Raw genomic sequence first — 21,654 nt, forward strand, 5'->3', positions numbered from 1 at the left:
CTTCTTGATGCATCCCAGAATGCCATTGGCCTTCTTGGCCACAAGGGCACATTGATGCCTCATGGTTAGTTTGCTGTCCACCAGAATTCCCAGTTTTTCCTAGGTTACAGCCGTGTTTCTTGCAACGTGAGATGTATTTTCAGTTCATTACTGTTTATAGAATTTCCAAAGGTGGTTAGTGTTGATCTGGCAGCATTTCCTTTTAAAATTAACTTTCACTTACCATCAGTGAAAAGAAGGTAAACCTGCACCAAGCACTTTTGAACTCACCCTTAGCACACTATACAGAAAATTACTTCTTTAAGGACCCATTCTTCTATCTTCTTTGACAGGCTTTGAGAAAGCTTTACCCACACTTATTCTTCTATTGTGGTCATCTCATGGGTTTCATATTTTTAAAGATGGGTCCTTTTTCTCAGTTTTAGTCACTATTATTTGACCTAATGCAAAATCCAAGTGGGCTACATTTGTTTACTTTTCTTTCCCTTTATCACAGTTTTTCCTCTCAACAAGTCTCTCAAAACAACTTTCCTAGCCTTGTCATATGAAGTATATTCTTTCTAAAGGCACATTGGTGAGTTTTATCAGAGCACATTTCCCATATATTTTGTGATCTCAGGTCTTAAAATCTCCAGTAACTTGCCTGCAACTGAAATCAAATTTACTAGCCTATTATTTCCTATTACTGTAGTGCTTCTTTCATGGACTAAGATAACTTTAGTTTCCTTCATGTCCATTTACACCCCTTTGCCTCCCTACAGAACTATTAAATATTGTAATTCATTCAGTATACTCTTACATTCACAAAACCTGGCATGCTCCTATCTCTCTCGCTTGCCAAAGACAAGGCAGCAACCAAATCATCCGGAATCACAGATGTTAAAATTTACAGATGTGGCCTTTCCTTGCAATCTCTCAAAATAACACAGGTCTCTTACAGGTTTTCTCAGGATTCTGTCTGAACTAAATAAAAGGATTTTAGAAATATATGCTCATGGATTTTTAGGATTCTATTTCTGCCAGACCTAAAGTTCAGAAATGGAGAAAAATGTTAAGAAGCACATATACCAATTCACATATAGAATTGTAGGGCTTTAAAATACACTTTCAAGGAGCATTAGGGAAGTGCAAAGTAGCCATCAGTACCTAGCCTGTCCTCTCCCACTCTAAAAGGCAAAAGGAAAAGAATCATGATTGCAGGAAAGCAATGTGGCTGCTGCAGCTCTTAATAAAATGCTTTCTCCAGGTGCCTTGCTCCCACAACTCCCTCCTCAGCCTCTCCCAACAGTTCGCAGCCACTGGGATGCTGTAGCTGCTGGCAATGCTGCTGGTGTGGCAGATGATGCTCACCAGGTCAAGGACCCCGCAGCCACTCCCACTTCACAATTCTTGGCTATAAACCCTTTTCCTGGGTCAGACCCTTGAACTGCCTAGTCTGTTACTGCCTTGCCTAGCAAGTACAAAGCACCCTGAGGCCTGTTGCACCCTGATGCTCTCAGGGTTACCCTGAGGAATTTTCCATTTCTTCTATAGTCATCTTTTTTCATAGGCTGGCCAGTCTACAGAGGCCTGGCAACCTCTCCCCCAAGCATTTCTTTGGAGTCAATATTACAGTAAAGTAGAAAGCAACTAATTAGCCATGAGGAGGAGTCACATGGCCTTACAATTGTCACTTGCCCGTAGATTTGAGGACAGAGATGTCAGGGCACCTCTGGGACGGCCAGCAGCTCCATGGGGCCTTTGCACAGGACAGCAATGCCAAAGGGACTGGCCTGGCCTTGGAAGGCAGGTATGAGCTTTTCTGACTTGCAGGATCTGGCTAAACAACAATAATTTGGCAGAACTTAAGACATGAAATATTTCCAGCCTCAAGAACTGGCCTGCCAATCCCAAGTCCATGTTGAAGCTCTGGGGCTTTCCCAGACAATAAAAAAAGAAAACAAAAGTTGAAACAAAGCAAAGCCTTCATGAGCCAAACCACAGACAGCAGCTCACTCAATCCCTCTCTGCTTGTGTTTACTCTAGCAAATCTAGGTGTTACTCTCCATATCCAAAAGCACATGAAGCACATTAAATTAACCATTAGCTTCCAAAGCTTATGACAGGTCCTTTATTGAACTTTAGTACTTTATTGAAAGAGGGAGATGTTCGCACATGCACGTGCCTTTTGGTTTTCTAATTAGAGTTTGGTTTTGCCAAGTCACATGCCTAGTAGGAAGCTGGGCTTTTACCCACCTCTCTCCTAAAACACAACCAATGTAACAGGCCTCACACAATCAACCGCAATGGATTTGATCCTTCAAAACAACATTTCAGAGAGCAGGTGTCTTCTGGCAAGCCTCACGCGCCGCAGATGGGCGAGACGATTAAGTACTGCAGGAAGTGCTGCCTCGCGCTGCAGAAGACGTACCGACAGATTGGTAATGGTGCTATTCTCATGAGAAAAGCGGGGTCATTATTAAATGGATGGAAACTGTTGTTCATAAAAGATGTTTATACAAATGTAAACCCTTCTTTACTGCCACATTGAATTTATCACAACACAAAGAACTGTCAGTAAGAGGGTGCTCGGTCTTCCTCCACTGCCACACCACCATTTAAAGCAGATACGTTCATCACCGGTTTGTTAATCCAAAACTATATGTTCAAATATTGATCAAAATACTCATCCTTCTCAAGTCCTTTGCACTCCTGGTGGAATCCCTTTCCTTCCTGTACAATATAAATACAATCATTTAGTTACTGATTGCATGAGGTGCTGAGAGCAATGCCTATGTAGGATACCTTGGCATATAAAAGAAAGAGAGAGAAATCATTCTTCCTGAATAAATTTGCATGCAGCTATTACCTGCAGTAGCCCTACAACATTTGGTTTGAAGAAAAATGCCTTTACTGTCTGTCGTAAAATTTCACTCGTGCTTTGCTTGGCTAGCAGCTGAAAAGAAAAACCTCTTTTTTCCGGCTTCCATTTTTCTGAAGAATAGCAGTTTTGCAAGAAAATGTGTAAACAGAAAACAAGCATCCTAATTTTTGCTGGAAGTCCAAGAAGCTGCTACAGCACTTGGAAAAGCAATATGGAGACAAAGAGGCTTACTCTGCTACACAGCTACAAGGTCTGTGCTGCCTACACCCCAACACCCAAAAAGAGCAGAAGGACTCTCATAAATATGAGAAAACAGAAAAAAAACCCTACTGCCTTCATCTTCCTTCATTACACTGAACATCACCAAGACCTAATATGTACACTTTTCAGTCCCATACATCACTAGTGTAACAAGATCTCTTGCTAGCATTAATTTTTTTTCAGTCCAAATAGTAGTATTATCTTCTGAAATGCTTAAAGAGATGGATGAAAGTCCAATAGGTGAAAGAGAAAAGGCAATTCACAGCATCATATAGTATTCAGTTTAACAGTTTTGGTTTTAAAACAATGCTTTGGGTTTTAAAGTGGTGCTCTGGTTTTAAGGCAATGTGCGCAGATTCAAGCATTATGAAATACAAGTTCTGAGAAAGCATCCCCACTCCTACATGGGCACACACAGGGGACACAGACTAGCATTTCTCCACAAGAACCTGCCTTAGTCGATGGACATACTGAACAATGAAAATGAGAGCAGCAACTAAATCCCTCTTTGATGAAGGCTGGCTGGTTTTCAAATGTAACATTAGAAAAGACATATCATTTTCTCAATTAAAAAAGGAAAAAAACAAAACCAACAAAACTACACCCAGCAGCTTACTACAAAGGAAATTGATTTTAGTTAGTTAGTTATTTTTACAAATATTTTCCCTAAAAAGACATGAACAGATAGAGACAGACTGACCTTGAAGTGCTACACCGTTATCTTCATGATATCTATCAGAAAAAAAAAAAAAAAAAAAAAAAAACCACCCCACAAATTATTTTATAGGCACCTGGCTCATTGTCTTACAAATTAAATCCTCATTTATCTATATGCACCAAATAGTACCTATTCATCGCCTTCACTTAAAAACACATTGCCCTTCTTTCTAGCCTTGTTAATTTCCAGATGCTAATTAAATTTATACTCATAAATGTATCTGTTTAGCATGCATGACTAAATCACCTCTCAATATCCATTATCCATTGTACATTCCAATATGTTTACCTACTGCTTTTGTTTTGCTCTGTTTTGTTTGGATCCATTTCCATCGGTTTAAAGGAGAGAGCTTACAAATTTAAGTTTCCCATTTTGATGCTGGGTGGATGGATTCTCAGGCTTAGTGCTTTTGTAAACACTTCTGTCTCAACCTGCAGTGAGGCTGAGGTATTTTCAGATTAAAGCATCAAACTATGGAAGAGAAGAATGGGGGGAAAAAAACCACTTCAAAAAGTAGCATTTCAGGCACTTTAATGGATCTTTTGGTGAAAGTAGAGAATCTTTTTCTCCCTGCTCTGCCCTGCCCACCATGAAGCCTGGATGCATACTGTTTTCTGGATGCCCTGATCCGCTCAGTGCAACTGGCACAGCCCAGACAGTCTCATCAGGGAGACACTGAGACTGTCGTCAGGGAAAACTATGTCTGAGTTCTGGCTCAGCTCCTCTTGCAGATCTGCATGATCCAGCCAGGAAGACAAGCTAGTGTCACTGTCAAACTCTGGTGACTTAAAACGTCTCTATGAGAGCCAGGGAGCGTCCTCTTTGACTTCTGTATCCAACCTGAGCACAGAGCCCTGGAGATAAGTCTCAAAAGAAGAAAACTTGAAAGCTCCCTAAACCCTGTCCCTGGCTCTCATACACCACAACAGCGTTAAGTCTGCCCTGCCCAGACTTGGAGCACTGGGCTGCAGCACCCAGCCATTGCTCTGTCCCTGCTGGGAAACCTCCCAGATATCCCCAGCCACCATGAGGCTGTTACAGGAGAGACAACAAGCAGCAGGTATTTCTTCTTCTCCGTTTCTGAGCATATACCAATTCCACAGTCCCTGCTTCTCCCCACACTCTCCATTTTTTTTTGCTTTTCACTTCTTTGCCATCAACTAATGCCATTAACTTTGGTCTGCAACTTAATGACTGGAATTTGTTCACATGAAGGATACTAGTTTGATGAAACATCCTGAGATTTCAACAACCACTAAAAAAGTTTAAAACCTGTTGTTCAGGAGAGGAGAATATTTTCAACAAATCTGCAGGTTTTGGTCCTCTTCCTTTTCCTGTGCTGCAATCTCTAATTTTGTTACACTGAACTAAATCAGCCGATGACTGCTTCAACCCAGTTTGACATTTCACAGTTCAGGCTACATATTGACATACTGCTACCTCATCTCAGTGCAACTAAACCTCATGTCTATCTTAGATTCCTAAGCATCTCACTATAGGCTGTCTCTTCTTCCTTCCCACACCTCATCCCCTGACACAACCACAAAAACCCATAGCAAAGACTTCCAGTATGGCTTTTGCAATTGGAGAGCTCTGTGTGATGTGGGAAATGCACCTGCCCATGGAGTCTAGGTTCAGAGCAGCAGTGGGGCACAATGCCCACAGATTTCCACTAGCAGAGGTCACTGCAACTTCTTGTTGGGACACAGATGAGTGCTATGTCCAAAGTCAACTGATTTGATTGGCATCAAGCATAATTTGAATTAGAACAGTTCAGTGCAAACCAGAACCTCTCCTCCATTTTCTCTGTGAAAAACCTGACTGTGCAAAGCCTACATTTTCCTGTTGAGAAAATATAGGTGAAAAATTCCCAACGAAGAACTGGTAAACTTGAAACTGTGACACTTTCTTAGGCAAAACTCCAAGTTGGTCTTAACTTACTCCTCAAGCACATCCCCAAAACTACCAAAAATTGCTGACAAACTTAATGCAAAAGATTTGTTAAAAAAAATCAACTAAAAAACCCCAAACTAAACACAGAAATAGTCCCAGGAGGATCACTTAACTTATGCATTCAGCTTTTAAGAGTCACAGAAATGGCCTAGTACAAAGAGGAGACTCCTACCCACTGTAAGAAATACCTAAGACTCTCTATGCTGCAAAAGCAAAGGCAAACAACGCAGGCTACTGGTTATCTTACACGCCACCAAATCAACAATTTGCTTTGGCAAAGGATCTGCAGTGGTATTTCATTCACTCTAACACAGACAATCATTATCCGTATGTGGGTGCTGAGAGGACGAGGCACGAGCGTGGAAATCAAGGTCAAGGAAGCAAGAAAAACTCACTCATTTATCCCATGGAACAGTTATTCTATTCTGCAATAACTCGGGTTAACAAATAACGTAATAAAGATTGGCGTGCTGCCAGGATGACTGAATTGATTCCTATACTGCACAGCACAAATCTTTTGATCTCCCCATAAAGAATGGGAAATTATAGCCACAGTGGGTACCTCACAGGAAAAGCAAATAAAAATGAAATGAACATTTCTAGCAGTTTTGACCTTGCTTTGGGGAATACTGCTTTAAATTTGATTGCCCTGCCCACTTATTATTTCACGAGAAGACACAAGCAAGCCACAAAGACAGTTTTTAGTATTCTCTTTGATGAGGTAGAAAACTGGATAGTCTTCTCCCATCCACTCTTTATTTTCCTTTTTTTTTTTTTTTTGCTTCATATGCTCAACAGAAAAGATTTTATCCATGCTTTGATTTGATTTTCAGGATTTCTGGTGGGAAATTCTTACAGCAGATATTTTGCTTCCATTGGGGTTTATGGTGCTATTCTGTCTAATTATTTCTGGCATTTTGCCCATCAAATTGTGAGTTTCTTCAAAGGAATGAAATGACAGGAGGCCTCCTTTAGAGCAATCATGGATGGGGTTTGAATTTTGTTGTCTTGGAAACAAGCTAGTTCTTGTCATTGAATATATTCATAAAATAATGGCTGAAACATCACTGATAATAATGGGCTCCTTCCTTGTCAAAATTCATGTTCTGGGGACTTTGCTGCAAGCAGCTCTGTCAGGGTTTTTGTAGATGTTGAAGATAATTTGAACATTTCTGTTCAAAACCCTCAGATCAGGTGTCCCAACCCACTGTACCTGTGGCCAGCTCTGCCCATGGGAGCTTGGCAGTAGGTGGCAGAGAAAGCCGCAGTACCCCTCCACACACTGAAGTACCAGCTAACCATGTCCTGTGGCACAGACCCAAGACATGCACCTTCCCAGCTCTATTTGTCAGCTAACCATGTCCCTGTGGCACAGACCCCAAGGCACACACTCCCCTAACCATGTCCCTGTGGCACAGACCCCAAGGCACACACTCCCCTGACCATGAGCCTGTGGCACAGATCCCAGGGCACGCACCCTCTCAGCCCCGTTTGTCAGCACCAGATGCTCCAAATTGCGAGGGCAGCAGCCAGCGTGGATAACTCTGTCTGCTCTGTGTCGATTAGGTAGAAAATGTATGTTCCCCCTTGCCTGCTGATATAAATCCAAAGGCTCAGGGTATTTACACTCTGTGCCAGGGGTCTTCCCAGCTTCTCAGCAGGTGCTTCGCTTTTCAAGCAGATGGATATTGATTGATGAGTAAAACCCAGAGACAGAGGTGCTGTTTTTCAGGAAGGCTGTTCAAATCGGGAACCCACTATCACTCTTTGAGCTTCTGTATCAATCAATCCACCTTTGGTTTTGGTTTTTCATATATATTTAAAACCAAGAAAAAAGGAGGCCCTGCATCATGATGCTATTGGTTTCTGAATGGTGTGAATTAAGCTGAGAGCTGTACAGGACTTGACAAACTCCTACAGCTCTCTGAGAGGCCTGGTGTGTGTCTGTGTGGACGTGCACACGTGTGTGCATGTGTGTGGCACACATATATGGGGCAGGGGTGGTGTGAAGCCACCAGTGGGGACAGGTCATAAAGAGCTTCCATTCTGCCAAGCTTTCTGCAAATCGTTTGTCTGGATATAGTAAACCTGTGGGACACTTGAGAAAATTAAAACTCTAAATTATTGCTAGAGAGACTAGCCATAATAGAACTGCTGTGAGAATCTTACTAGCAGTTTTACGATTTTTTTCTGTCCTTCTCAAATCACTACATAATGACACTCTATACTCAAATGTCTAACAAGGCCATTTAACATAGCCCGCAGAAGAGGATCCTCCTGTGAAATTTTACTACAGCCTCTTTAGCACAAAGCTTTCTCAGATTATTAGTAATTTGCATTAGGCCTATTTAATTTTGAAGAGTGCCAGTTCAGTGACCACATGTATATTAGAGCTTAGCAAGTGCACGTGTCTAAAAAGTTACCAAAAGGTCATAGGAATTCTACAAGGCTTTGGGGATTTTCAAATTTTCTCTTCACTGCAGCAAGGAAAACCGGTGTGAACCCCTTCACAAGGCCAGAGGCTCTCATCTGAGGCACAATTACTTGTAAGCATTAGCTGTCCGATATGTACAGCCCTGCAGCAGAATCCTTTTCCACTTACATACAAGAGTCTTTTAGCAAAACTTTTCCTTTTCACTGGGAAAGAGTAGCCTGATGACAGGAGAATTCATATCAGGCAGTCTGAAGAAAAAAGCACAGCTTTTATTGCAAGCACTGGTAAGAGCCCCTCTTGCCAAGCAAGAAACACATGGACCACTAGTGTGATCTATATGGGGCCATGGAGTTAGGAGTCACTAAATGAAACTCTATAGTACTTGACAGTGTTGTCAGAAAAATCAAAAAACAAAAGATAGCTGCAGATAAAAACAATATCAAGAAAGGTCAGTTTTTTTAGAAGACATCACTACCTTCTCCTTCCAAAACATCCAACATCACGCTTCGCATGCTCCCAAGGCCTACAGCAAGTGTAACACCCAAAGGAACAGTTGCTACATAACTATGTTTCAGCAGAAGGGCCACATCCCGCACTCAACTTAAAGGTTGTGCTTCACTGGATGTATAAGCTGGTCTCAGAGCTATGTAGTCCAAACATCAGATGATAAACTACTTCCCACTGGTGAGATGGAAAAATGCCCTCACGATGTCCGCTCTCCAGTGCACCAAGGGCAATTAAACTGTTTATAGCCTTACCACTTTCTGAGTACGTTTTTACGCCTTGACTATTTTACACACAAGTCATATTTCTGATTCCTATCACAGCCACCTTAGCACTAAAAAAAAAATGTGATTGTCCTGGCTCAGGAAGGCAGAAACTTGCCAACAAAATTAGCTCATCTTTGTGAGTCAGACACTCCAATCAAGATGACAGAGCCTCCTGCAGAAGGTCTGAGAGGGAAATGCAGCCTTACAAGGACAGAGCACTTCAGGCTGTCGCACATCAAGATTCAAAGGGGCCTGGTGTTATCTGTTGTACCATTGCATTAGTCTGAATGCACTGTGAAGCACGGGAAGGTGAGGAGCAGATGGGAGGGGGAAAAACTCTTTGCAATCTGTTCTTCATAAGTCAATGATTATTAATCAGATATCTAATGAAGCAGTAATAGGAATGATGACTAAGTAAAGTAGCTAATAAAGCTAATTTATGTGAAGTTGAAATCTTTAGTAATGTGCATTATAGCAAGCATGATGTCTCAGCATAGTAGGGTCAATGTTAGTGCTTTATACATGAAATGCTTGCAATGCTTCAAGTTGACAATGCAACTACATAGGCTGAGCTTGTATATTTCTGATTAAAAGCTTTGTTCTTCATCACAGGCCAACCTCCAGGCCTTTCCATGCCACCTGCACTCTTGTTGGAAAACATGTCCTGCTCAGCAGTTCTGAGTTCTGGCATATCCACTCAGCCCCACCAAGAAAGAAAAGAAACAAACAAAGGGCCAAACAAGCCAAATAAGGCAGATGTTTTTCCTGTTATTAGTGTCTCCATTTTCCTTGTTTTGTTTTTTTTTTTAAATCCCCTTTTTTCCCTTTTTTAAATAACACAAAACCAAACATAAGCATCTGACTAACCTTGACTGGAACAAACCTGATACTCTGCAATGTGTATAGTGGGCAATAAACTACAGCACATATAGCTTCTCAACACTGCATTTCCATTTTAACTGCTCAGCTATGAGAGTATTTCACTCATACTGTAACTCAAATGATTACAGATTACTTTACTGCAATTTGCTCTTTTTTTGCTTTCATGGATTTTAGAAAATTAATAGACATGAGTAAGCTTGCCAGGAACTTTGAAGGCAGAGACAAATGAAGGTCTTGGGAGCCCAAAACACAAGCTACTTAGCTACTCAAACGATACCCTTCTGAGAAAGGAAATATGTAGTATGATATATTTGTTTGCTGTCACTGGCAGGAAGGCCTGCCAGGATAGACTCACTGCTCTGGCACACAGTCAAGTTCTCTCCCTGTACACAATGTCAAACCAAAGCCAGGGATGAAAGGACACCCCAGATCTCTCCCTGTCTTTGGTCTGTGAACAACTTTTCTAATGAAAATGTAGTTGAGATGAATCAAAGATGAATATTTGAGAGAAGCCTTCACAGTTCAGGTTCCCAGGACAACAATTTGAAGGCACTCATCAAGCCATTGATTTGTCCCACCACATAAGCAAAGGGCGACTGTATCCTTGGGATCCCAGAGGCACAGTGGCTGGCAGCTGCCAGCACTGAGACATGGAGGAGCATGTTGGAGAGCTCTGACCAGACAGAACATCTCCTATCACCCTTAAAACACTCCTCACCTCATCTGCCACAAAGGGACTGGTGTTAAGCATACAGGATATCTATGACGCAAGGGAACACCACAGTGCTCATGCACAGTTGCCTGCAACCCAACACCCTCATCACCCTCAAATGACAGCCCAGATTTTAAAAGTTGATTTTTCATACTGGTATAAAAAAAACCAGACCATACTTTATTAAGATGTAATTTGGGGGCAAGAACAATCAACCAAAGGCATAAGCCAAAGGGCTAATATTTCAGAACAGAGGCATTTTATTGCTTATCATTTCTCCTAACCATTTTCTCTCTCTCTGTGAGCCTCCGCCCATGAAATTGAAAGATTTCTAGCAGAAATGCCTTTGTTGTATCAGCTTTGGAAATATGGATTACAGTATTCTGTGAAAAACATTTATTACTCTGAACTGTGACTCGGACATTGTTGCATTTCTAGGGTTATAGATTTTCTTTCAGCTAAACTAAGGCTGTAAGTCACAGTGACAGTTGTAATGTGTGTAATACCACAGTACCAGATTCTATTACATACATATTTTTGCTAGAGGTTTACGATGTTAAAAATATTTCTTCTTTTCCCAATACCTTTCCCTACCTGTTGTGTAAATATATTGGAACCTATAATACTGAAGTCAATTTCCAGATGAAATGTGCACAGGAACAAGTAGTTTGTCCTTTTTCAAGATAAAAAAAGCCAACAAAACAAGTATGGAGGGGAAGGGAATGCTGCATACAAACTAATTATATTCAAGCACAATATTGAATTGTAATAAAAGATGAATGAGAGAAAGTGTGTGTCATTGTGAGGAATGGGGAAGGTTACGGAAAGCTGAGACTAGGGAAGGATTTATCATGTGTGATGCTTCAGGCATTGTGTTGAAAGATCTGCAGACTTATTTGCAAGAGTGTTTTACAGGAAAAATAGAGCAGTCTACATAGGAAAGAATTACTATAGATTTTTATCTTTTATACAAGACAAAGATACAAAGATAAAACACTGTTTCTATCAAAAAAAAAGAAAAAGAAAAGAAAAGAAATCTATGGAAGAAATCCCAGCTGCAATACAGAAGGGGAAACCTTTCAAACTGAGTTCTGAGGCCATCAACTGCATAAATTCAGAAAACAGACATTTGTTAAAGTACAGCTGATCCATAATTTTTAATGTAAGCACAAAAATGTGCAGGGTTAAAAAAAAACACCACACAACTCCAACAACTAGAAAGCTTTCCAGTATTGCTTGCAAAACCTCAATGCACATATACATGCAAACAAACCTTTTGGCTGGTTGTTAGAATTCAGCTCTAGTACAGTCATAACACAGCTGTGGAAGCTGGAAAAATAATGGCATTGGGGGTGTATTAGTATGCAAACGGGCATGCCAACACTTCCACTTTGCTTCCAGAATTCCTCCAGCCTGCACACATCACGTTTCAAACCAAATAGGGTTGGAAATCAGGAGGGTCAAGTGCAGATGACATCTCTTCTGTTGTTCTTCCACAGCATTGATGCCCAGCAGGGCAATGCAAGGCTGCTCCACTTCACCTCCAGGTAGAGATGGGATCAAGACACTCTAGCACCATCCTGATAGCAAGCATGGACCTCCCACTGGTATCAAATTCAACAGCTACAGGAAGGCTCTGGCTGGGCTCTCTCTGGTTGTGTGCCAGACCCACAGGGTGGGCTGGGAGAGGAAGCTCCCTACCAAGAAATATACTTCCCCCTTCCATCATGCTTCCAGCCACAGAGCCTAAAGCCCTCTAAAACAGATATTTCTCAATTAAGCTCCCAGATATGTTGTCCCAGCTGACCAGGGTATTTATTCAGTTCTCTGATTTACAAATGGAAAAACTGGGGCACCAAGAGGTTAAGTAACTTGCCCAAGGTCATTGAGCTGAATTCATTTCAAAACTAGGATTAGACTGAAATTCACTCCGAGTATCTGATCACAGAACCACAGAGAGCATCAACTCTTTTTTTTTCAGAATCAGCTACTTATATGCTAAGCTATTTAGGGTTGAAAGGTAGAAGAAAAGAGCTTATTTGGGGAGCAAAGGGATTTGGTTTTAAGGAGTTTAAATTCAAGGAAGAAAGAAATAGGAAGTAACTACACAGCATCCCCTTCAGAGTTGGAGCCTTCCCTTGAGTATCCAGTCAGCTAACCCAATCCCTCAACCCTGAGGGCTGCATGGCCCATCTGCACAGCAAAGTCCAAAGTGTGGCAACCCAAACAGAGCCACTGGGGCAGAAATGATCAGTTTCACACCCCAAGGCTCAGCATCCCCAGTGAGGGGAGGAAAGGGACCAACATCTCCAGCCCAGACCTCCAGCTCCTGCATAGCTCGTTCCCCCACATCACCATGCAGATCAGAGCAACACCAACAGCCTCTCAGTCCATGTCAGTGAAGAGCTGGGATGGAGGGTTTGCTGTTACTCTCTCTGCCCACTCCATTGCAGCCTATTTGAATAGCACAGGGGTATTGATGTTTCATCCTCATTCCAGGAACTCCATTGCATTCAGATTTCTCTGAGTGGCATTAAAAATAACATCGAGAGAGATGGCCTCAGAAACTCGATTAACAGGGCCATCAAAGCTCTGGCAGACTTCAGTGCCACCAGGATTTCAGATGCAACCTCTGTGACAATCTTAGCTTGACCCTTCCACACATATTAGCTATAATAATGTCTGCACAGCTTTAAAAATATTTCCTTCTTTCAACCACCAGGCAAGTGCATCTTTGCCCATCCCACTGATGGATCACATGAAAGCAGATGTAGCACACCCCTCAGGGCTGCTGCACAGCCTTTTATCTCCTCTGCACTAAAGCTTCAGCTGGGACCATAGGAGTTGCATGAGCTATTAGGGGAAGAGAAGACAAGGGTCACTAGAACAGCAAATGCCCCTTATGTTCTGCTGCTAGTAAATTCATGTCTATTAATTGCAATAAATTATCAGGTTTACACCAGCAAAGTGGCACGCAAGAAGTTCTTGGGAAAATAGATAATGACAGGAAAAACAATCAGGCTACAGGTTTTGTTTGCCGTCCCCCCAGAGACTATGTGAATTAAAGCATTATTTTCTTCTGCAAAGAGTGGCACCATGTAAAGACCAGTATTTGCAAAAATGCTGATAGTCATAGGGAGTATGAACATGCATTACAATTACAAGACTAACTTTTAACGGCCAGTAAGAGTGACTCCAACAGCAACACCAGCAAATTCAGTGATGACGCCTCGAAGCACGGCAGGGACAGGCGTCCTGTCATACCGATTACTGTGTGATTACAGAAGAGTATTCTTAATCTGAAGAGCACCTCATCCGAAGATACATTTGGAAATCTACCTTCTTCTGCTCGAGGGGTTTGAAAAATACCAGTGTGTTACTGAACACACAGAGATAACACTTGGCTTTCTTTCTGTATTCTTGAAAACATGGGAACTTTCTGAAAATTTCAGTCTCTAAAGTAAGATTTCCTATATATTTAGATTTCTTTTTAGGCAAATTTTACTTTTTTTTTTTTTTTGCAAAACTCTTCTAGAGTTACAAAAAGCAAAATGCCTCACTATTTTTCTGTGTAAGTAAAGTTTTAGATACTGGCCTATACACAGTTTGAAAAGGGGTTGTGAGATTACAGGCTGAGCTCTACAGGTTAACTAGGAGGTTTAAAACCTCAGCTGTAGCATTACATTAACATTGATTTTTGTACTTAACATCCTACCAAAGATCAGCACGCTGTCACAAATTCATTCAGTTTTTCTTTCATCACAGAAAGCCTCCCATTTCCCCCCCATTCCAAAGGCTACGCTTGTGCCACCACTACACTGCTGTGCCACAAGGGAAGCCCAGCATGTGGGGCATCTTTGTGACACAGTCGGGTTACTACCAGGGTTTGCACTGGCTGGTTTAGTGCAACGGAGGTGTTTCCCTGGTGACAGCAGTGCACATACAACCAAGAGCATGAGTTAGAGTTGCATTTCATCCTTTGTGCAGCTCCTTACTGCTGCACATGGAAACAGATCAAGTGACTTACACAAGGTCATGCTGGGAATCAGTGACATAGCCAGGGCTGACCCTAATTCAAGAACTTCAGCAGATGCCTCCAAACACCTAGACGACCTTCATATTGACCTTCAAGGTGCTCACAGGGGCCTCATCCTTCACCCATTCCTTTGGGGAACAAATGGCAGAGAAGATGCTTTTGCAAACAGAGCTCCTCGAAAAGAACTTTCTTCTGCTACCATTCTATGATTCTGGATCCTAAGAGCCAGTCAATCCAAATCAATAAGTCTAACAAGCTTTTGGAAGCCTTTCTTTCCAACAAAAAAAGCTTTCAGGCATGGCAGAGACAAGACACACACACGACCAACACAGAAGTCATACATTCTCCACAGAAAAAAGCAGAAAGAAATTACTCAGAGTAGAAAGAAATTGCTCAGCACTGGACAAGAGAGACCAATTGTTGAAAGATCAGAGCATGCCATGGTGCTCGTCAGCAGCCGTACGTGGCTAGACTGGTTTAATTCACTCGCTGTGAACAGGGGTGTTATTTGTGAAAGCCTTCAGCAGAGAGTGATCTGCCAACACCTTATTATAAACTTCTGCAGAGGTGAAGTCAGCGCTGAAAAGCACTTCTTGTTCTTTCTCCTTCCTGCCTGCCTTGTTCCTCACACATCATTTTCTTTTATCAAAATGGATGGCAGAATCAAAATTGAAAGGAAGTAGAAGCTGTGAAAATAACAGACCCAGGAAAAGAATTTTTAATTTTGCCTCAATTTCTTTGATGATGAAACCAGTGTTGAATATTAAGCAAGTCCTGAGAGTTGAACATTGAAAATAGCTGAAAGTTTTGCTTCTGCCAGAAATGTGAGCAGAATTTCTCTATGGCCCATTTCATCTTGTTATTCAGATACAGATAAAACTCTCCTGAACTTCACTGGGTAGATCCTGCTGTGGTGTGTCCATGCCCCCATCCTTGGACTTCTCTGCATTTTCACTAGAAAGGGTGCAGGTTTTTCTCTCATTTAAAAACAAGGTAGACTTTTACTTCAAGGTGCAAAAATGTTTTTCAAAAACTTATCTATTAAATGAAAACACTTTTTAAAAATTCTATTATAATGATTATTCTATTATTCCTTTTGGTTTATGAAAAAGTTAAATTACATCTCAAGGCCTAAGGCCAAAAGAAAGCAAATACCATTTTTCTTTTTGACAAAACCCAGAAACACTGTGGAAGAAATTTTCTGAAGTAGATTACAGTAATGATGTCTTCTAGCCCTAAAAATCTTTGAGCCTCCCTTGATGTGATTAATAACAAAATTGTATCTAGAGCAGCTATATAAACAAAAAGCTCTGCTTTGCCAACCTTGTGCAGGGTAGTAATTTATAAAACCAGAAGCAGAAACACCACCAGAGGTGCAGTGAGTGCTTCCCAAGAGGGGCACAGCAGAACTGTGCCAGTAGGACAACCTGAGCTTGGCCTCCTGGTGTGCCAGGCGCTTGGTCTGGAGAGAGAGGAGCCACTCACAGATAGTGGCGAGGAGATGACTTAGTTGGGCAAGAGATCCCAAGTGCTTCACAAGGAGTCACCAATTACAGAACCTTTCTGAAAGTCTTCTTTTTTTTGTGGGAAGGTTTACAGTAACATCAATCATAGAATCACAGAATGGTAGGGGTTGGAAGGGACCTTTAGAGACCATCTAGTCCAATCCCCCTGCAGAAGCAGGTTCACCTAGATCAGGTCACACAGCAACGTGTCCAGGCAGGTCTTGAAGATCTCCAGAGAAGGAGACTCCACACCCTCCTTGGGCAACCTGTGCCAGGGCTCCCTCACCTGAACAGTGAAACAGTTTCTTCTTATGTTTAAATGGAATTTTTTGTGTTCCAGCTTCATCCCATTACTCCTTGTCCTCTTGCTAGATACCATAGAAAAAAGTGATGCCCCAACATCCTGACATCCACCACTTAGATATTGGTAAATTTTAATGAGATCTCACCTCAGTCTCCTCTTTTGTAGACTAAACAACCCCAGTTTCCACAGCCTTTCCTCATATGAAAGATGTTCCAGTCCCTTGATCATCTTGGTGACCCTGCACTGGACTCTCTTCAGAAGTTCTCTGTCCCTCTTGAGCTGAGGAGCCCAGAACTGGACACAAGACTCCAGATGAGGCCTCACTAGGGCAGAGTAGAGGGGAAGCAGAACCTCCCTCGACTTGCTGGCCACATTCTTCTTGATGCATCCCAGGATGCCATTGGCCTTCTTGGCCATGAGGGCACATTGCTGGCTCATGGTTAGTTTATTGTCAACCAGCATTCCCACATCCCTCTCTGTGGAGCTGCTCTCCAGCAGGTCAACCCCCAGGCTGTACCGGTGCATGGGGTTGTTCCTTCCCAGATGCAGGACTCTGCACTTGTCCTTGTTGAACCTCATGACGTCTCACTACCAAATCTAACTTTGGAAATTAAACTCTTTCTCCTTTATGGACACTTCCAAAGACTTGAGAAAAGTTTAGATGAAACAGTGGGCCCCTCACAAAGTTTGTCAGTGCAACATGGCTTGTTCATGGATGTTAAAAACAATCTGATGGAAAACCCAAACTTCCAGTTGAAACAGTTTCTTCTTTTTTTCTTCCCACACTCAAGAAACAATTTATTTCCTTATATAAAAAAAAAAGTAAATCAGTGTTCTGTGTCATTCATTAGACATGCTCTACATCCTAAAAAGCTCAACAAATCTTAACTTTTCTACACTGTTCAACTACTTCAAATAACCAGAGAAAACCCTGCTGGCTTCCTACTTCCTTGAACATTAGATTTCATATTTGCTAGTATTTTGGGTTGTTGAGAGTCTTAATAAGAAAACTAGTTATTAACTTTTGATTCAGCTTTCTAAGATGATGTGGTTGTCATGACTGTGCTGCTTGTATTTCCTGGTTTTGCTTCCTGGCAATCTACCCTATCGTCCAGTTTTAACCAAATCTAACACAAGTGTATCGCTTCAGCTAAGACAAGTTTCTAGTGGGAAGAAAACTCTGTCATTAGAAACCAGAAAATCTACATCAGAGATACTTCATACATGCTGTAATCACAGGACAAGCTTTGATCAACTTTTGCATTTTGACAAAAGATGATCTCACCACAAGATGCTATCCATAGCAAATTAGGTTCAGTTAACTCCACTGTTAACAGAACTTACAGCATAAGAGCTGCTGCAGAGAGTCCCACTTCACTCCCCCCATGCAGGAGGGAAGCACCCAGGAGGCACCAAGTCCTCTGCATCTCACCCTCCAACCTGTCCAAGTTACCTTTCTCACTAGCATTCTCTCTACTGCCATCAGAAAACCTCTTGCGTCTCATGCAGGGCTTTTCAAGTGTCACTGTTATGAAATATGAAAACTGGACAAGGACTTCTATGTATGTAAAATCTGACAGCTTTTGCTCACATTTTATTCAGCAGCAGCAGTGATGGTGAGCTGGGCACAAGAAATATCTGCAGCATTGAGGAGGAGAGGTAAGTAAGAACTCCCCGGGTACCAGGGGAAATCACACAGGCCAGCTGCAGGCCAGCGTGGCTGACGCTGGTGGTCTTTCCATAGGAGGCAGCATGTAGGTCAGGACCAGAGGCCACCCAGGCTGAGTGCAGCATGGCCCAGGGTGGCTCAGACTGCAGCGGCAGAGAATCCAGAGCCATCAGTGTGATGTGAGCCTCTCCGAGTGCCTTACGCTATGGACATTAACCTGTGGCTAATCCATCAGCTCTCAGATAGTGCTATGCTTCCCACTCCTGTGTCCAAAGTCCCACCATTAGCTTCCCTGAGCTGCTTCTGACTTTACTGTGTGTCCAGCAAAGCACCAGACCCATTACACTGCCTAAGCCAGAGAGAGGAAGCAGCAGCACAGCGGCCCCATGCAGCTACCAGCAGTGCCCACACGGCACAGCACGGCTCACCATGCAGCAGCAGATAAGCCAGGGCCCATAACAAACAGCACACTCCAGCCATGAGATGGGAACACATCAGAGGCAAGGCAGCCCAGAGCAGGAGATAGCAACAGGCAGCAGCTCAGGAGAGTGCTGTCTGCAGTCCTTAAGCAGAGGCAGAAAATGAAACACGTGAGAAGGCTCTTAACAACCTTCCTGATGCAATTCCCTTGTCCAGTGATGGCAAGCGCTATGATGGCCACACTGCCTGCCACAGATCTGCTTTGTCCCTGAGAACCACTAAATCATCCCAGCACAAGCCTTGAGCAGGTGAAGAAACTTCTCCACTGTCTTCCATCAAGTGTGTCAGAGGCTAAACGGAGAAAGCAATTGCTGTCACAGCCCTGCTCCCTACCTTCTCCTCCTCACCAGCCCTCACAGCTCTGCCCCTGCAGCAGGGCCTCATTGTACCCAGAGGTTTTTACTGTTTTTTAAAGCCCAACATGACTGTTCCTAGCAAACATGCTTATTCTAAGTTTTTTTCCTAAATTTCTTTTTGGCTGTGACACAGCTCACATTTAAAGGAGGAAACAACACACAAGATTCCTGAGCCTTCTGTTTTCAGTAGTAGCTACTACTGGTGGCACAGTATGGGAGCATCTGCTGGGAGCCTGGCAGGACAGCCAGGCTGTAGCACATCACTTCAGCATTAGCACAATTCCTCCACCCAAATGAACTTACTTGCTGGTGAGAAAATGGGCAGCCCTGTCATATCCAGCACACATGCAGCAGCAGCTGGTGAAGGGGCTTTCACACAACACAAGATCACAGGACAAAGCAGGCTGACCCTTGCTCTACCTCGCAGCCTTGAGGTCCGCAAACCGTGGGCACAATTTTGGCCTTTTGTCGTCAGAAAGAATTGGATTATTTCAAGGGCTGAGAAAGCAGCTTGGCTTGTGCTGGATTGCCCCCTGCAGCCGAAAGGTCGCATTGCCCCCAGCTCAGGGCTGGCCTCACATCACAGCAAGGCACATAACACCGGAGCACTGGCAAGCATCGGTTCCCGAGAAAAGATTGCGATAATTTTAATAACACTTTCCTTCCCGTCTGTAACCAAAGAAGGCTGCTTTGCCTGTTTGTTTCCAGATATTTCTACCTTTCAAGAAACAAAATTACCTTTCAAGAAACACTGCAGCCTCCCATGTTCTTTTCTTCTGCTTGTGGATGGGAAAAATCTTTTTCCAGATATTTCCTCTCTTTTCATGATATGACAAGTAGGGCAGAAGGAGGGGGAGAGAGAAAGGGGACAGGGAATAGGCGATGAGATATTTTTCTAACCCTCCCAAGCAAAGGAAAGCAGCATAGCAAAGGAGATGTCAAGAAAAGGCACTTTTTTTCCTCCTTCACACACTTCAAAGAGACATACCCTTGTATAAAAGATATGGTGCAGAAGGCCAGACAGAGACAACTCTACAGAGCACACAGAGCACAGATGCAGAGAGAACAAGTGTAGGCCCCATTTTGTTTAGCAGCAAAGGCAGTACCAGATAATCAGTTATTTTACTCATGTACTTATGTGTCTGCCTCGACACACTGCTGCAAAACTTTTGAAGTATCTTGGCTTACTTGCTAGCAAATGCTGGACTTCAAAGGAATAGGAAATAGATGCTGAATGGCAAAGTGACCTTTTATTACTCCAGCTACAGTTTATAACTTGGAACGTGACAGAAGATTTTTCATTCTACTTTAAAAAAAAAACAGACCCCACTAAGGATCAGACTTTCAAAGTGGCTTCAATCAGAGTGTTACGGAGGAGTTTTGACTAGATACCAAAGTGTATTTCCTGGTTCCACGCATGTAGCATGGACCAGGGTGACCAGAAGGTTATAGCTGTGTCTCATTGTAAAAGTCTTTTTCTGGCTTCATTAGTTGTCATTGTAGGCTTTTTGCTGGCCTCAAATATTGCTCTCTCACTCCATCTCCAGATATCTTCACTGGCAAAAGTAATCTTCAACTTCTATTGGTAAGTGGCTGCCAGTGTGCAAGGCAAGTAACTGAGGTTTCCCCAGTGAGCACAGTCTATTTCAAATATTCATGCACCCAGTGCTATATGTCAAAACTGGTGTCCAATTTGGTAATACACCTGCTTGCTTGATATCACCTCTTAAGAATACTTTCGTCATGAGAATGAACACTATACAGCATCTTTTGTTCATGTTTTGTGAATTTGTCTTCAGCTAGGGTAAGGGGAAAGGATTCTCACAGACATTGAGACAAGGTGCTGCCATTGGAAAGCAAGACTCCATAGTTACCTAGACATTGGTACCTAGCTCTACATCTCAGCAGGATTTTTAGGCTGGGGAATGCAAACTGACCTGATATGATGCTTGTCACATCAGGAGTACCCACATTACATTCAACCCCACATCCAGCATTGGCATGCTTCGGCATCCCTAGGCAGCAACAGCTAAACAGGGTACACAGCTCCCCAGACCACATCCAGCATAGTAAATCCTGGCATTGCTCCTTGTGGACTCCAGCTCCTGGAGACTGGCATTCCCCAATATCCCCCCACAAGGCCCAGATGGGACCTTTGATCCACCCTCACATCCCTTTTTGTTGCTTTAAGATGAAAGCTGCAGGGTCTAACAAATTCTCTTATATCAAGGTTGCAGGAGGGATGAAAATACGACATTTAGCAGCAAGCTAAATGTTGAAGAACTTTTGAGAACAGAAGAGTGAGCTGCAGCATCCATGTGATAACAAGCAAGAGCAAGCTAATGAAGTACATTGGCAAAGAGCTCTCAGAACACAGGAAATAAATGGAAGAGAAAGAAAGAAGCTTGAGAAGAAGAGGAAAAAAAGTTTAATTAAAAGAGACAATTTTCAGCAGTTTAAAATGATAAGGAATCTAGCTAGAAAGAAACATGATATGGATAGATGGCAGAGATAGGAATAATAGATAAAAGTTCACAATTAGGAATTCATACAAACTATGTAGCAAAGTGAGAGACTGAATGATAAGCTCAACAAGCAAAATATAAACAAGACTATAACCATTTTAGGTGTGTTATGATATGACTAGATGAGACCTTCTCTCCTTTTGCTTTTCCACAAAAATACGTGATGACATGGACAGATACTCCCAT

This window comes from Colius striatus, chromosome 6, assembly GCF_028858725.1.
Source record: "Colius striatus isolate bColStr4 chromosome 6, bColStr4.1.hap1, whole genome shotgun sequence".
Classification (NCBI taxonomy): Eukaryota; Metazoa; Chordata; class Aves; order Coliiformes; family Coliidae; genus Colius; species Colius striatus.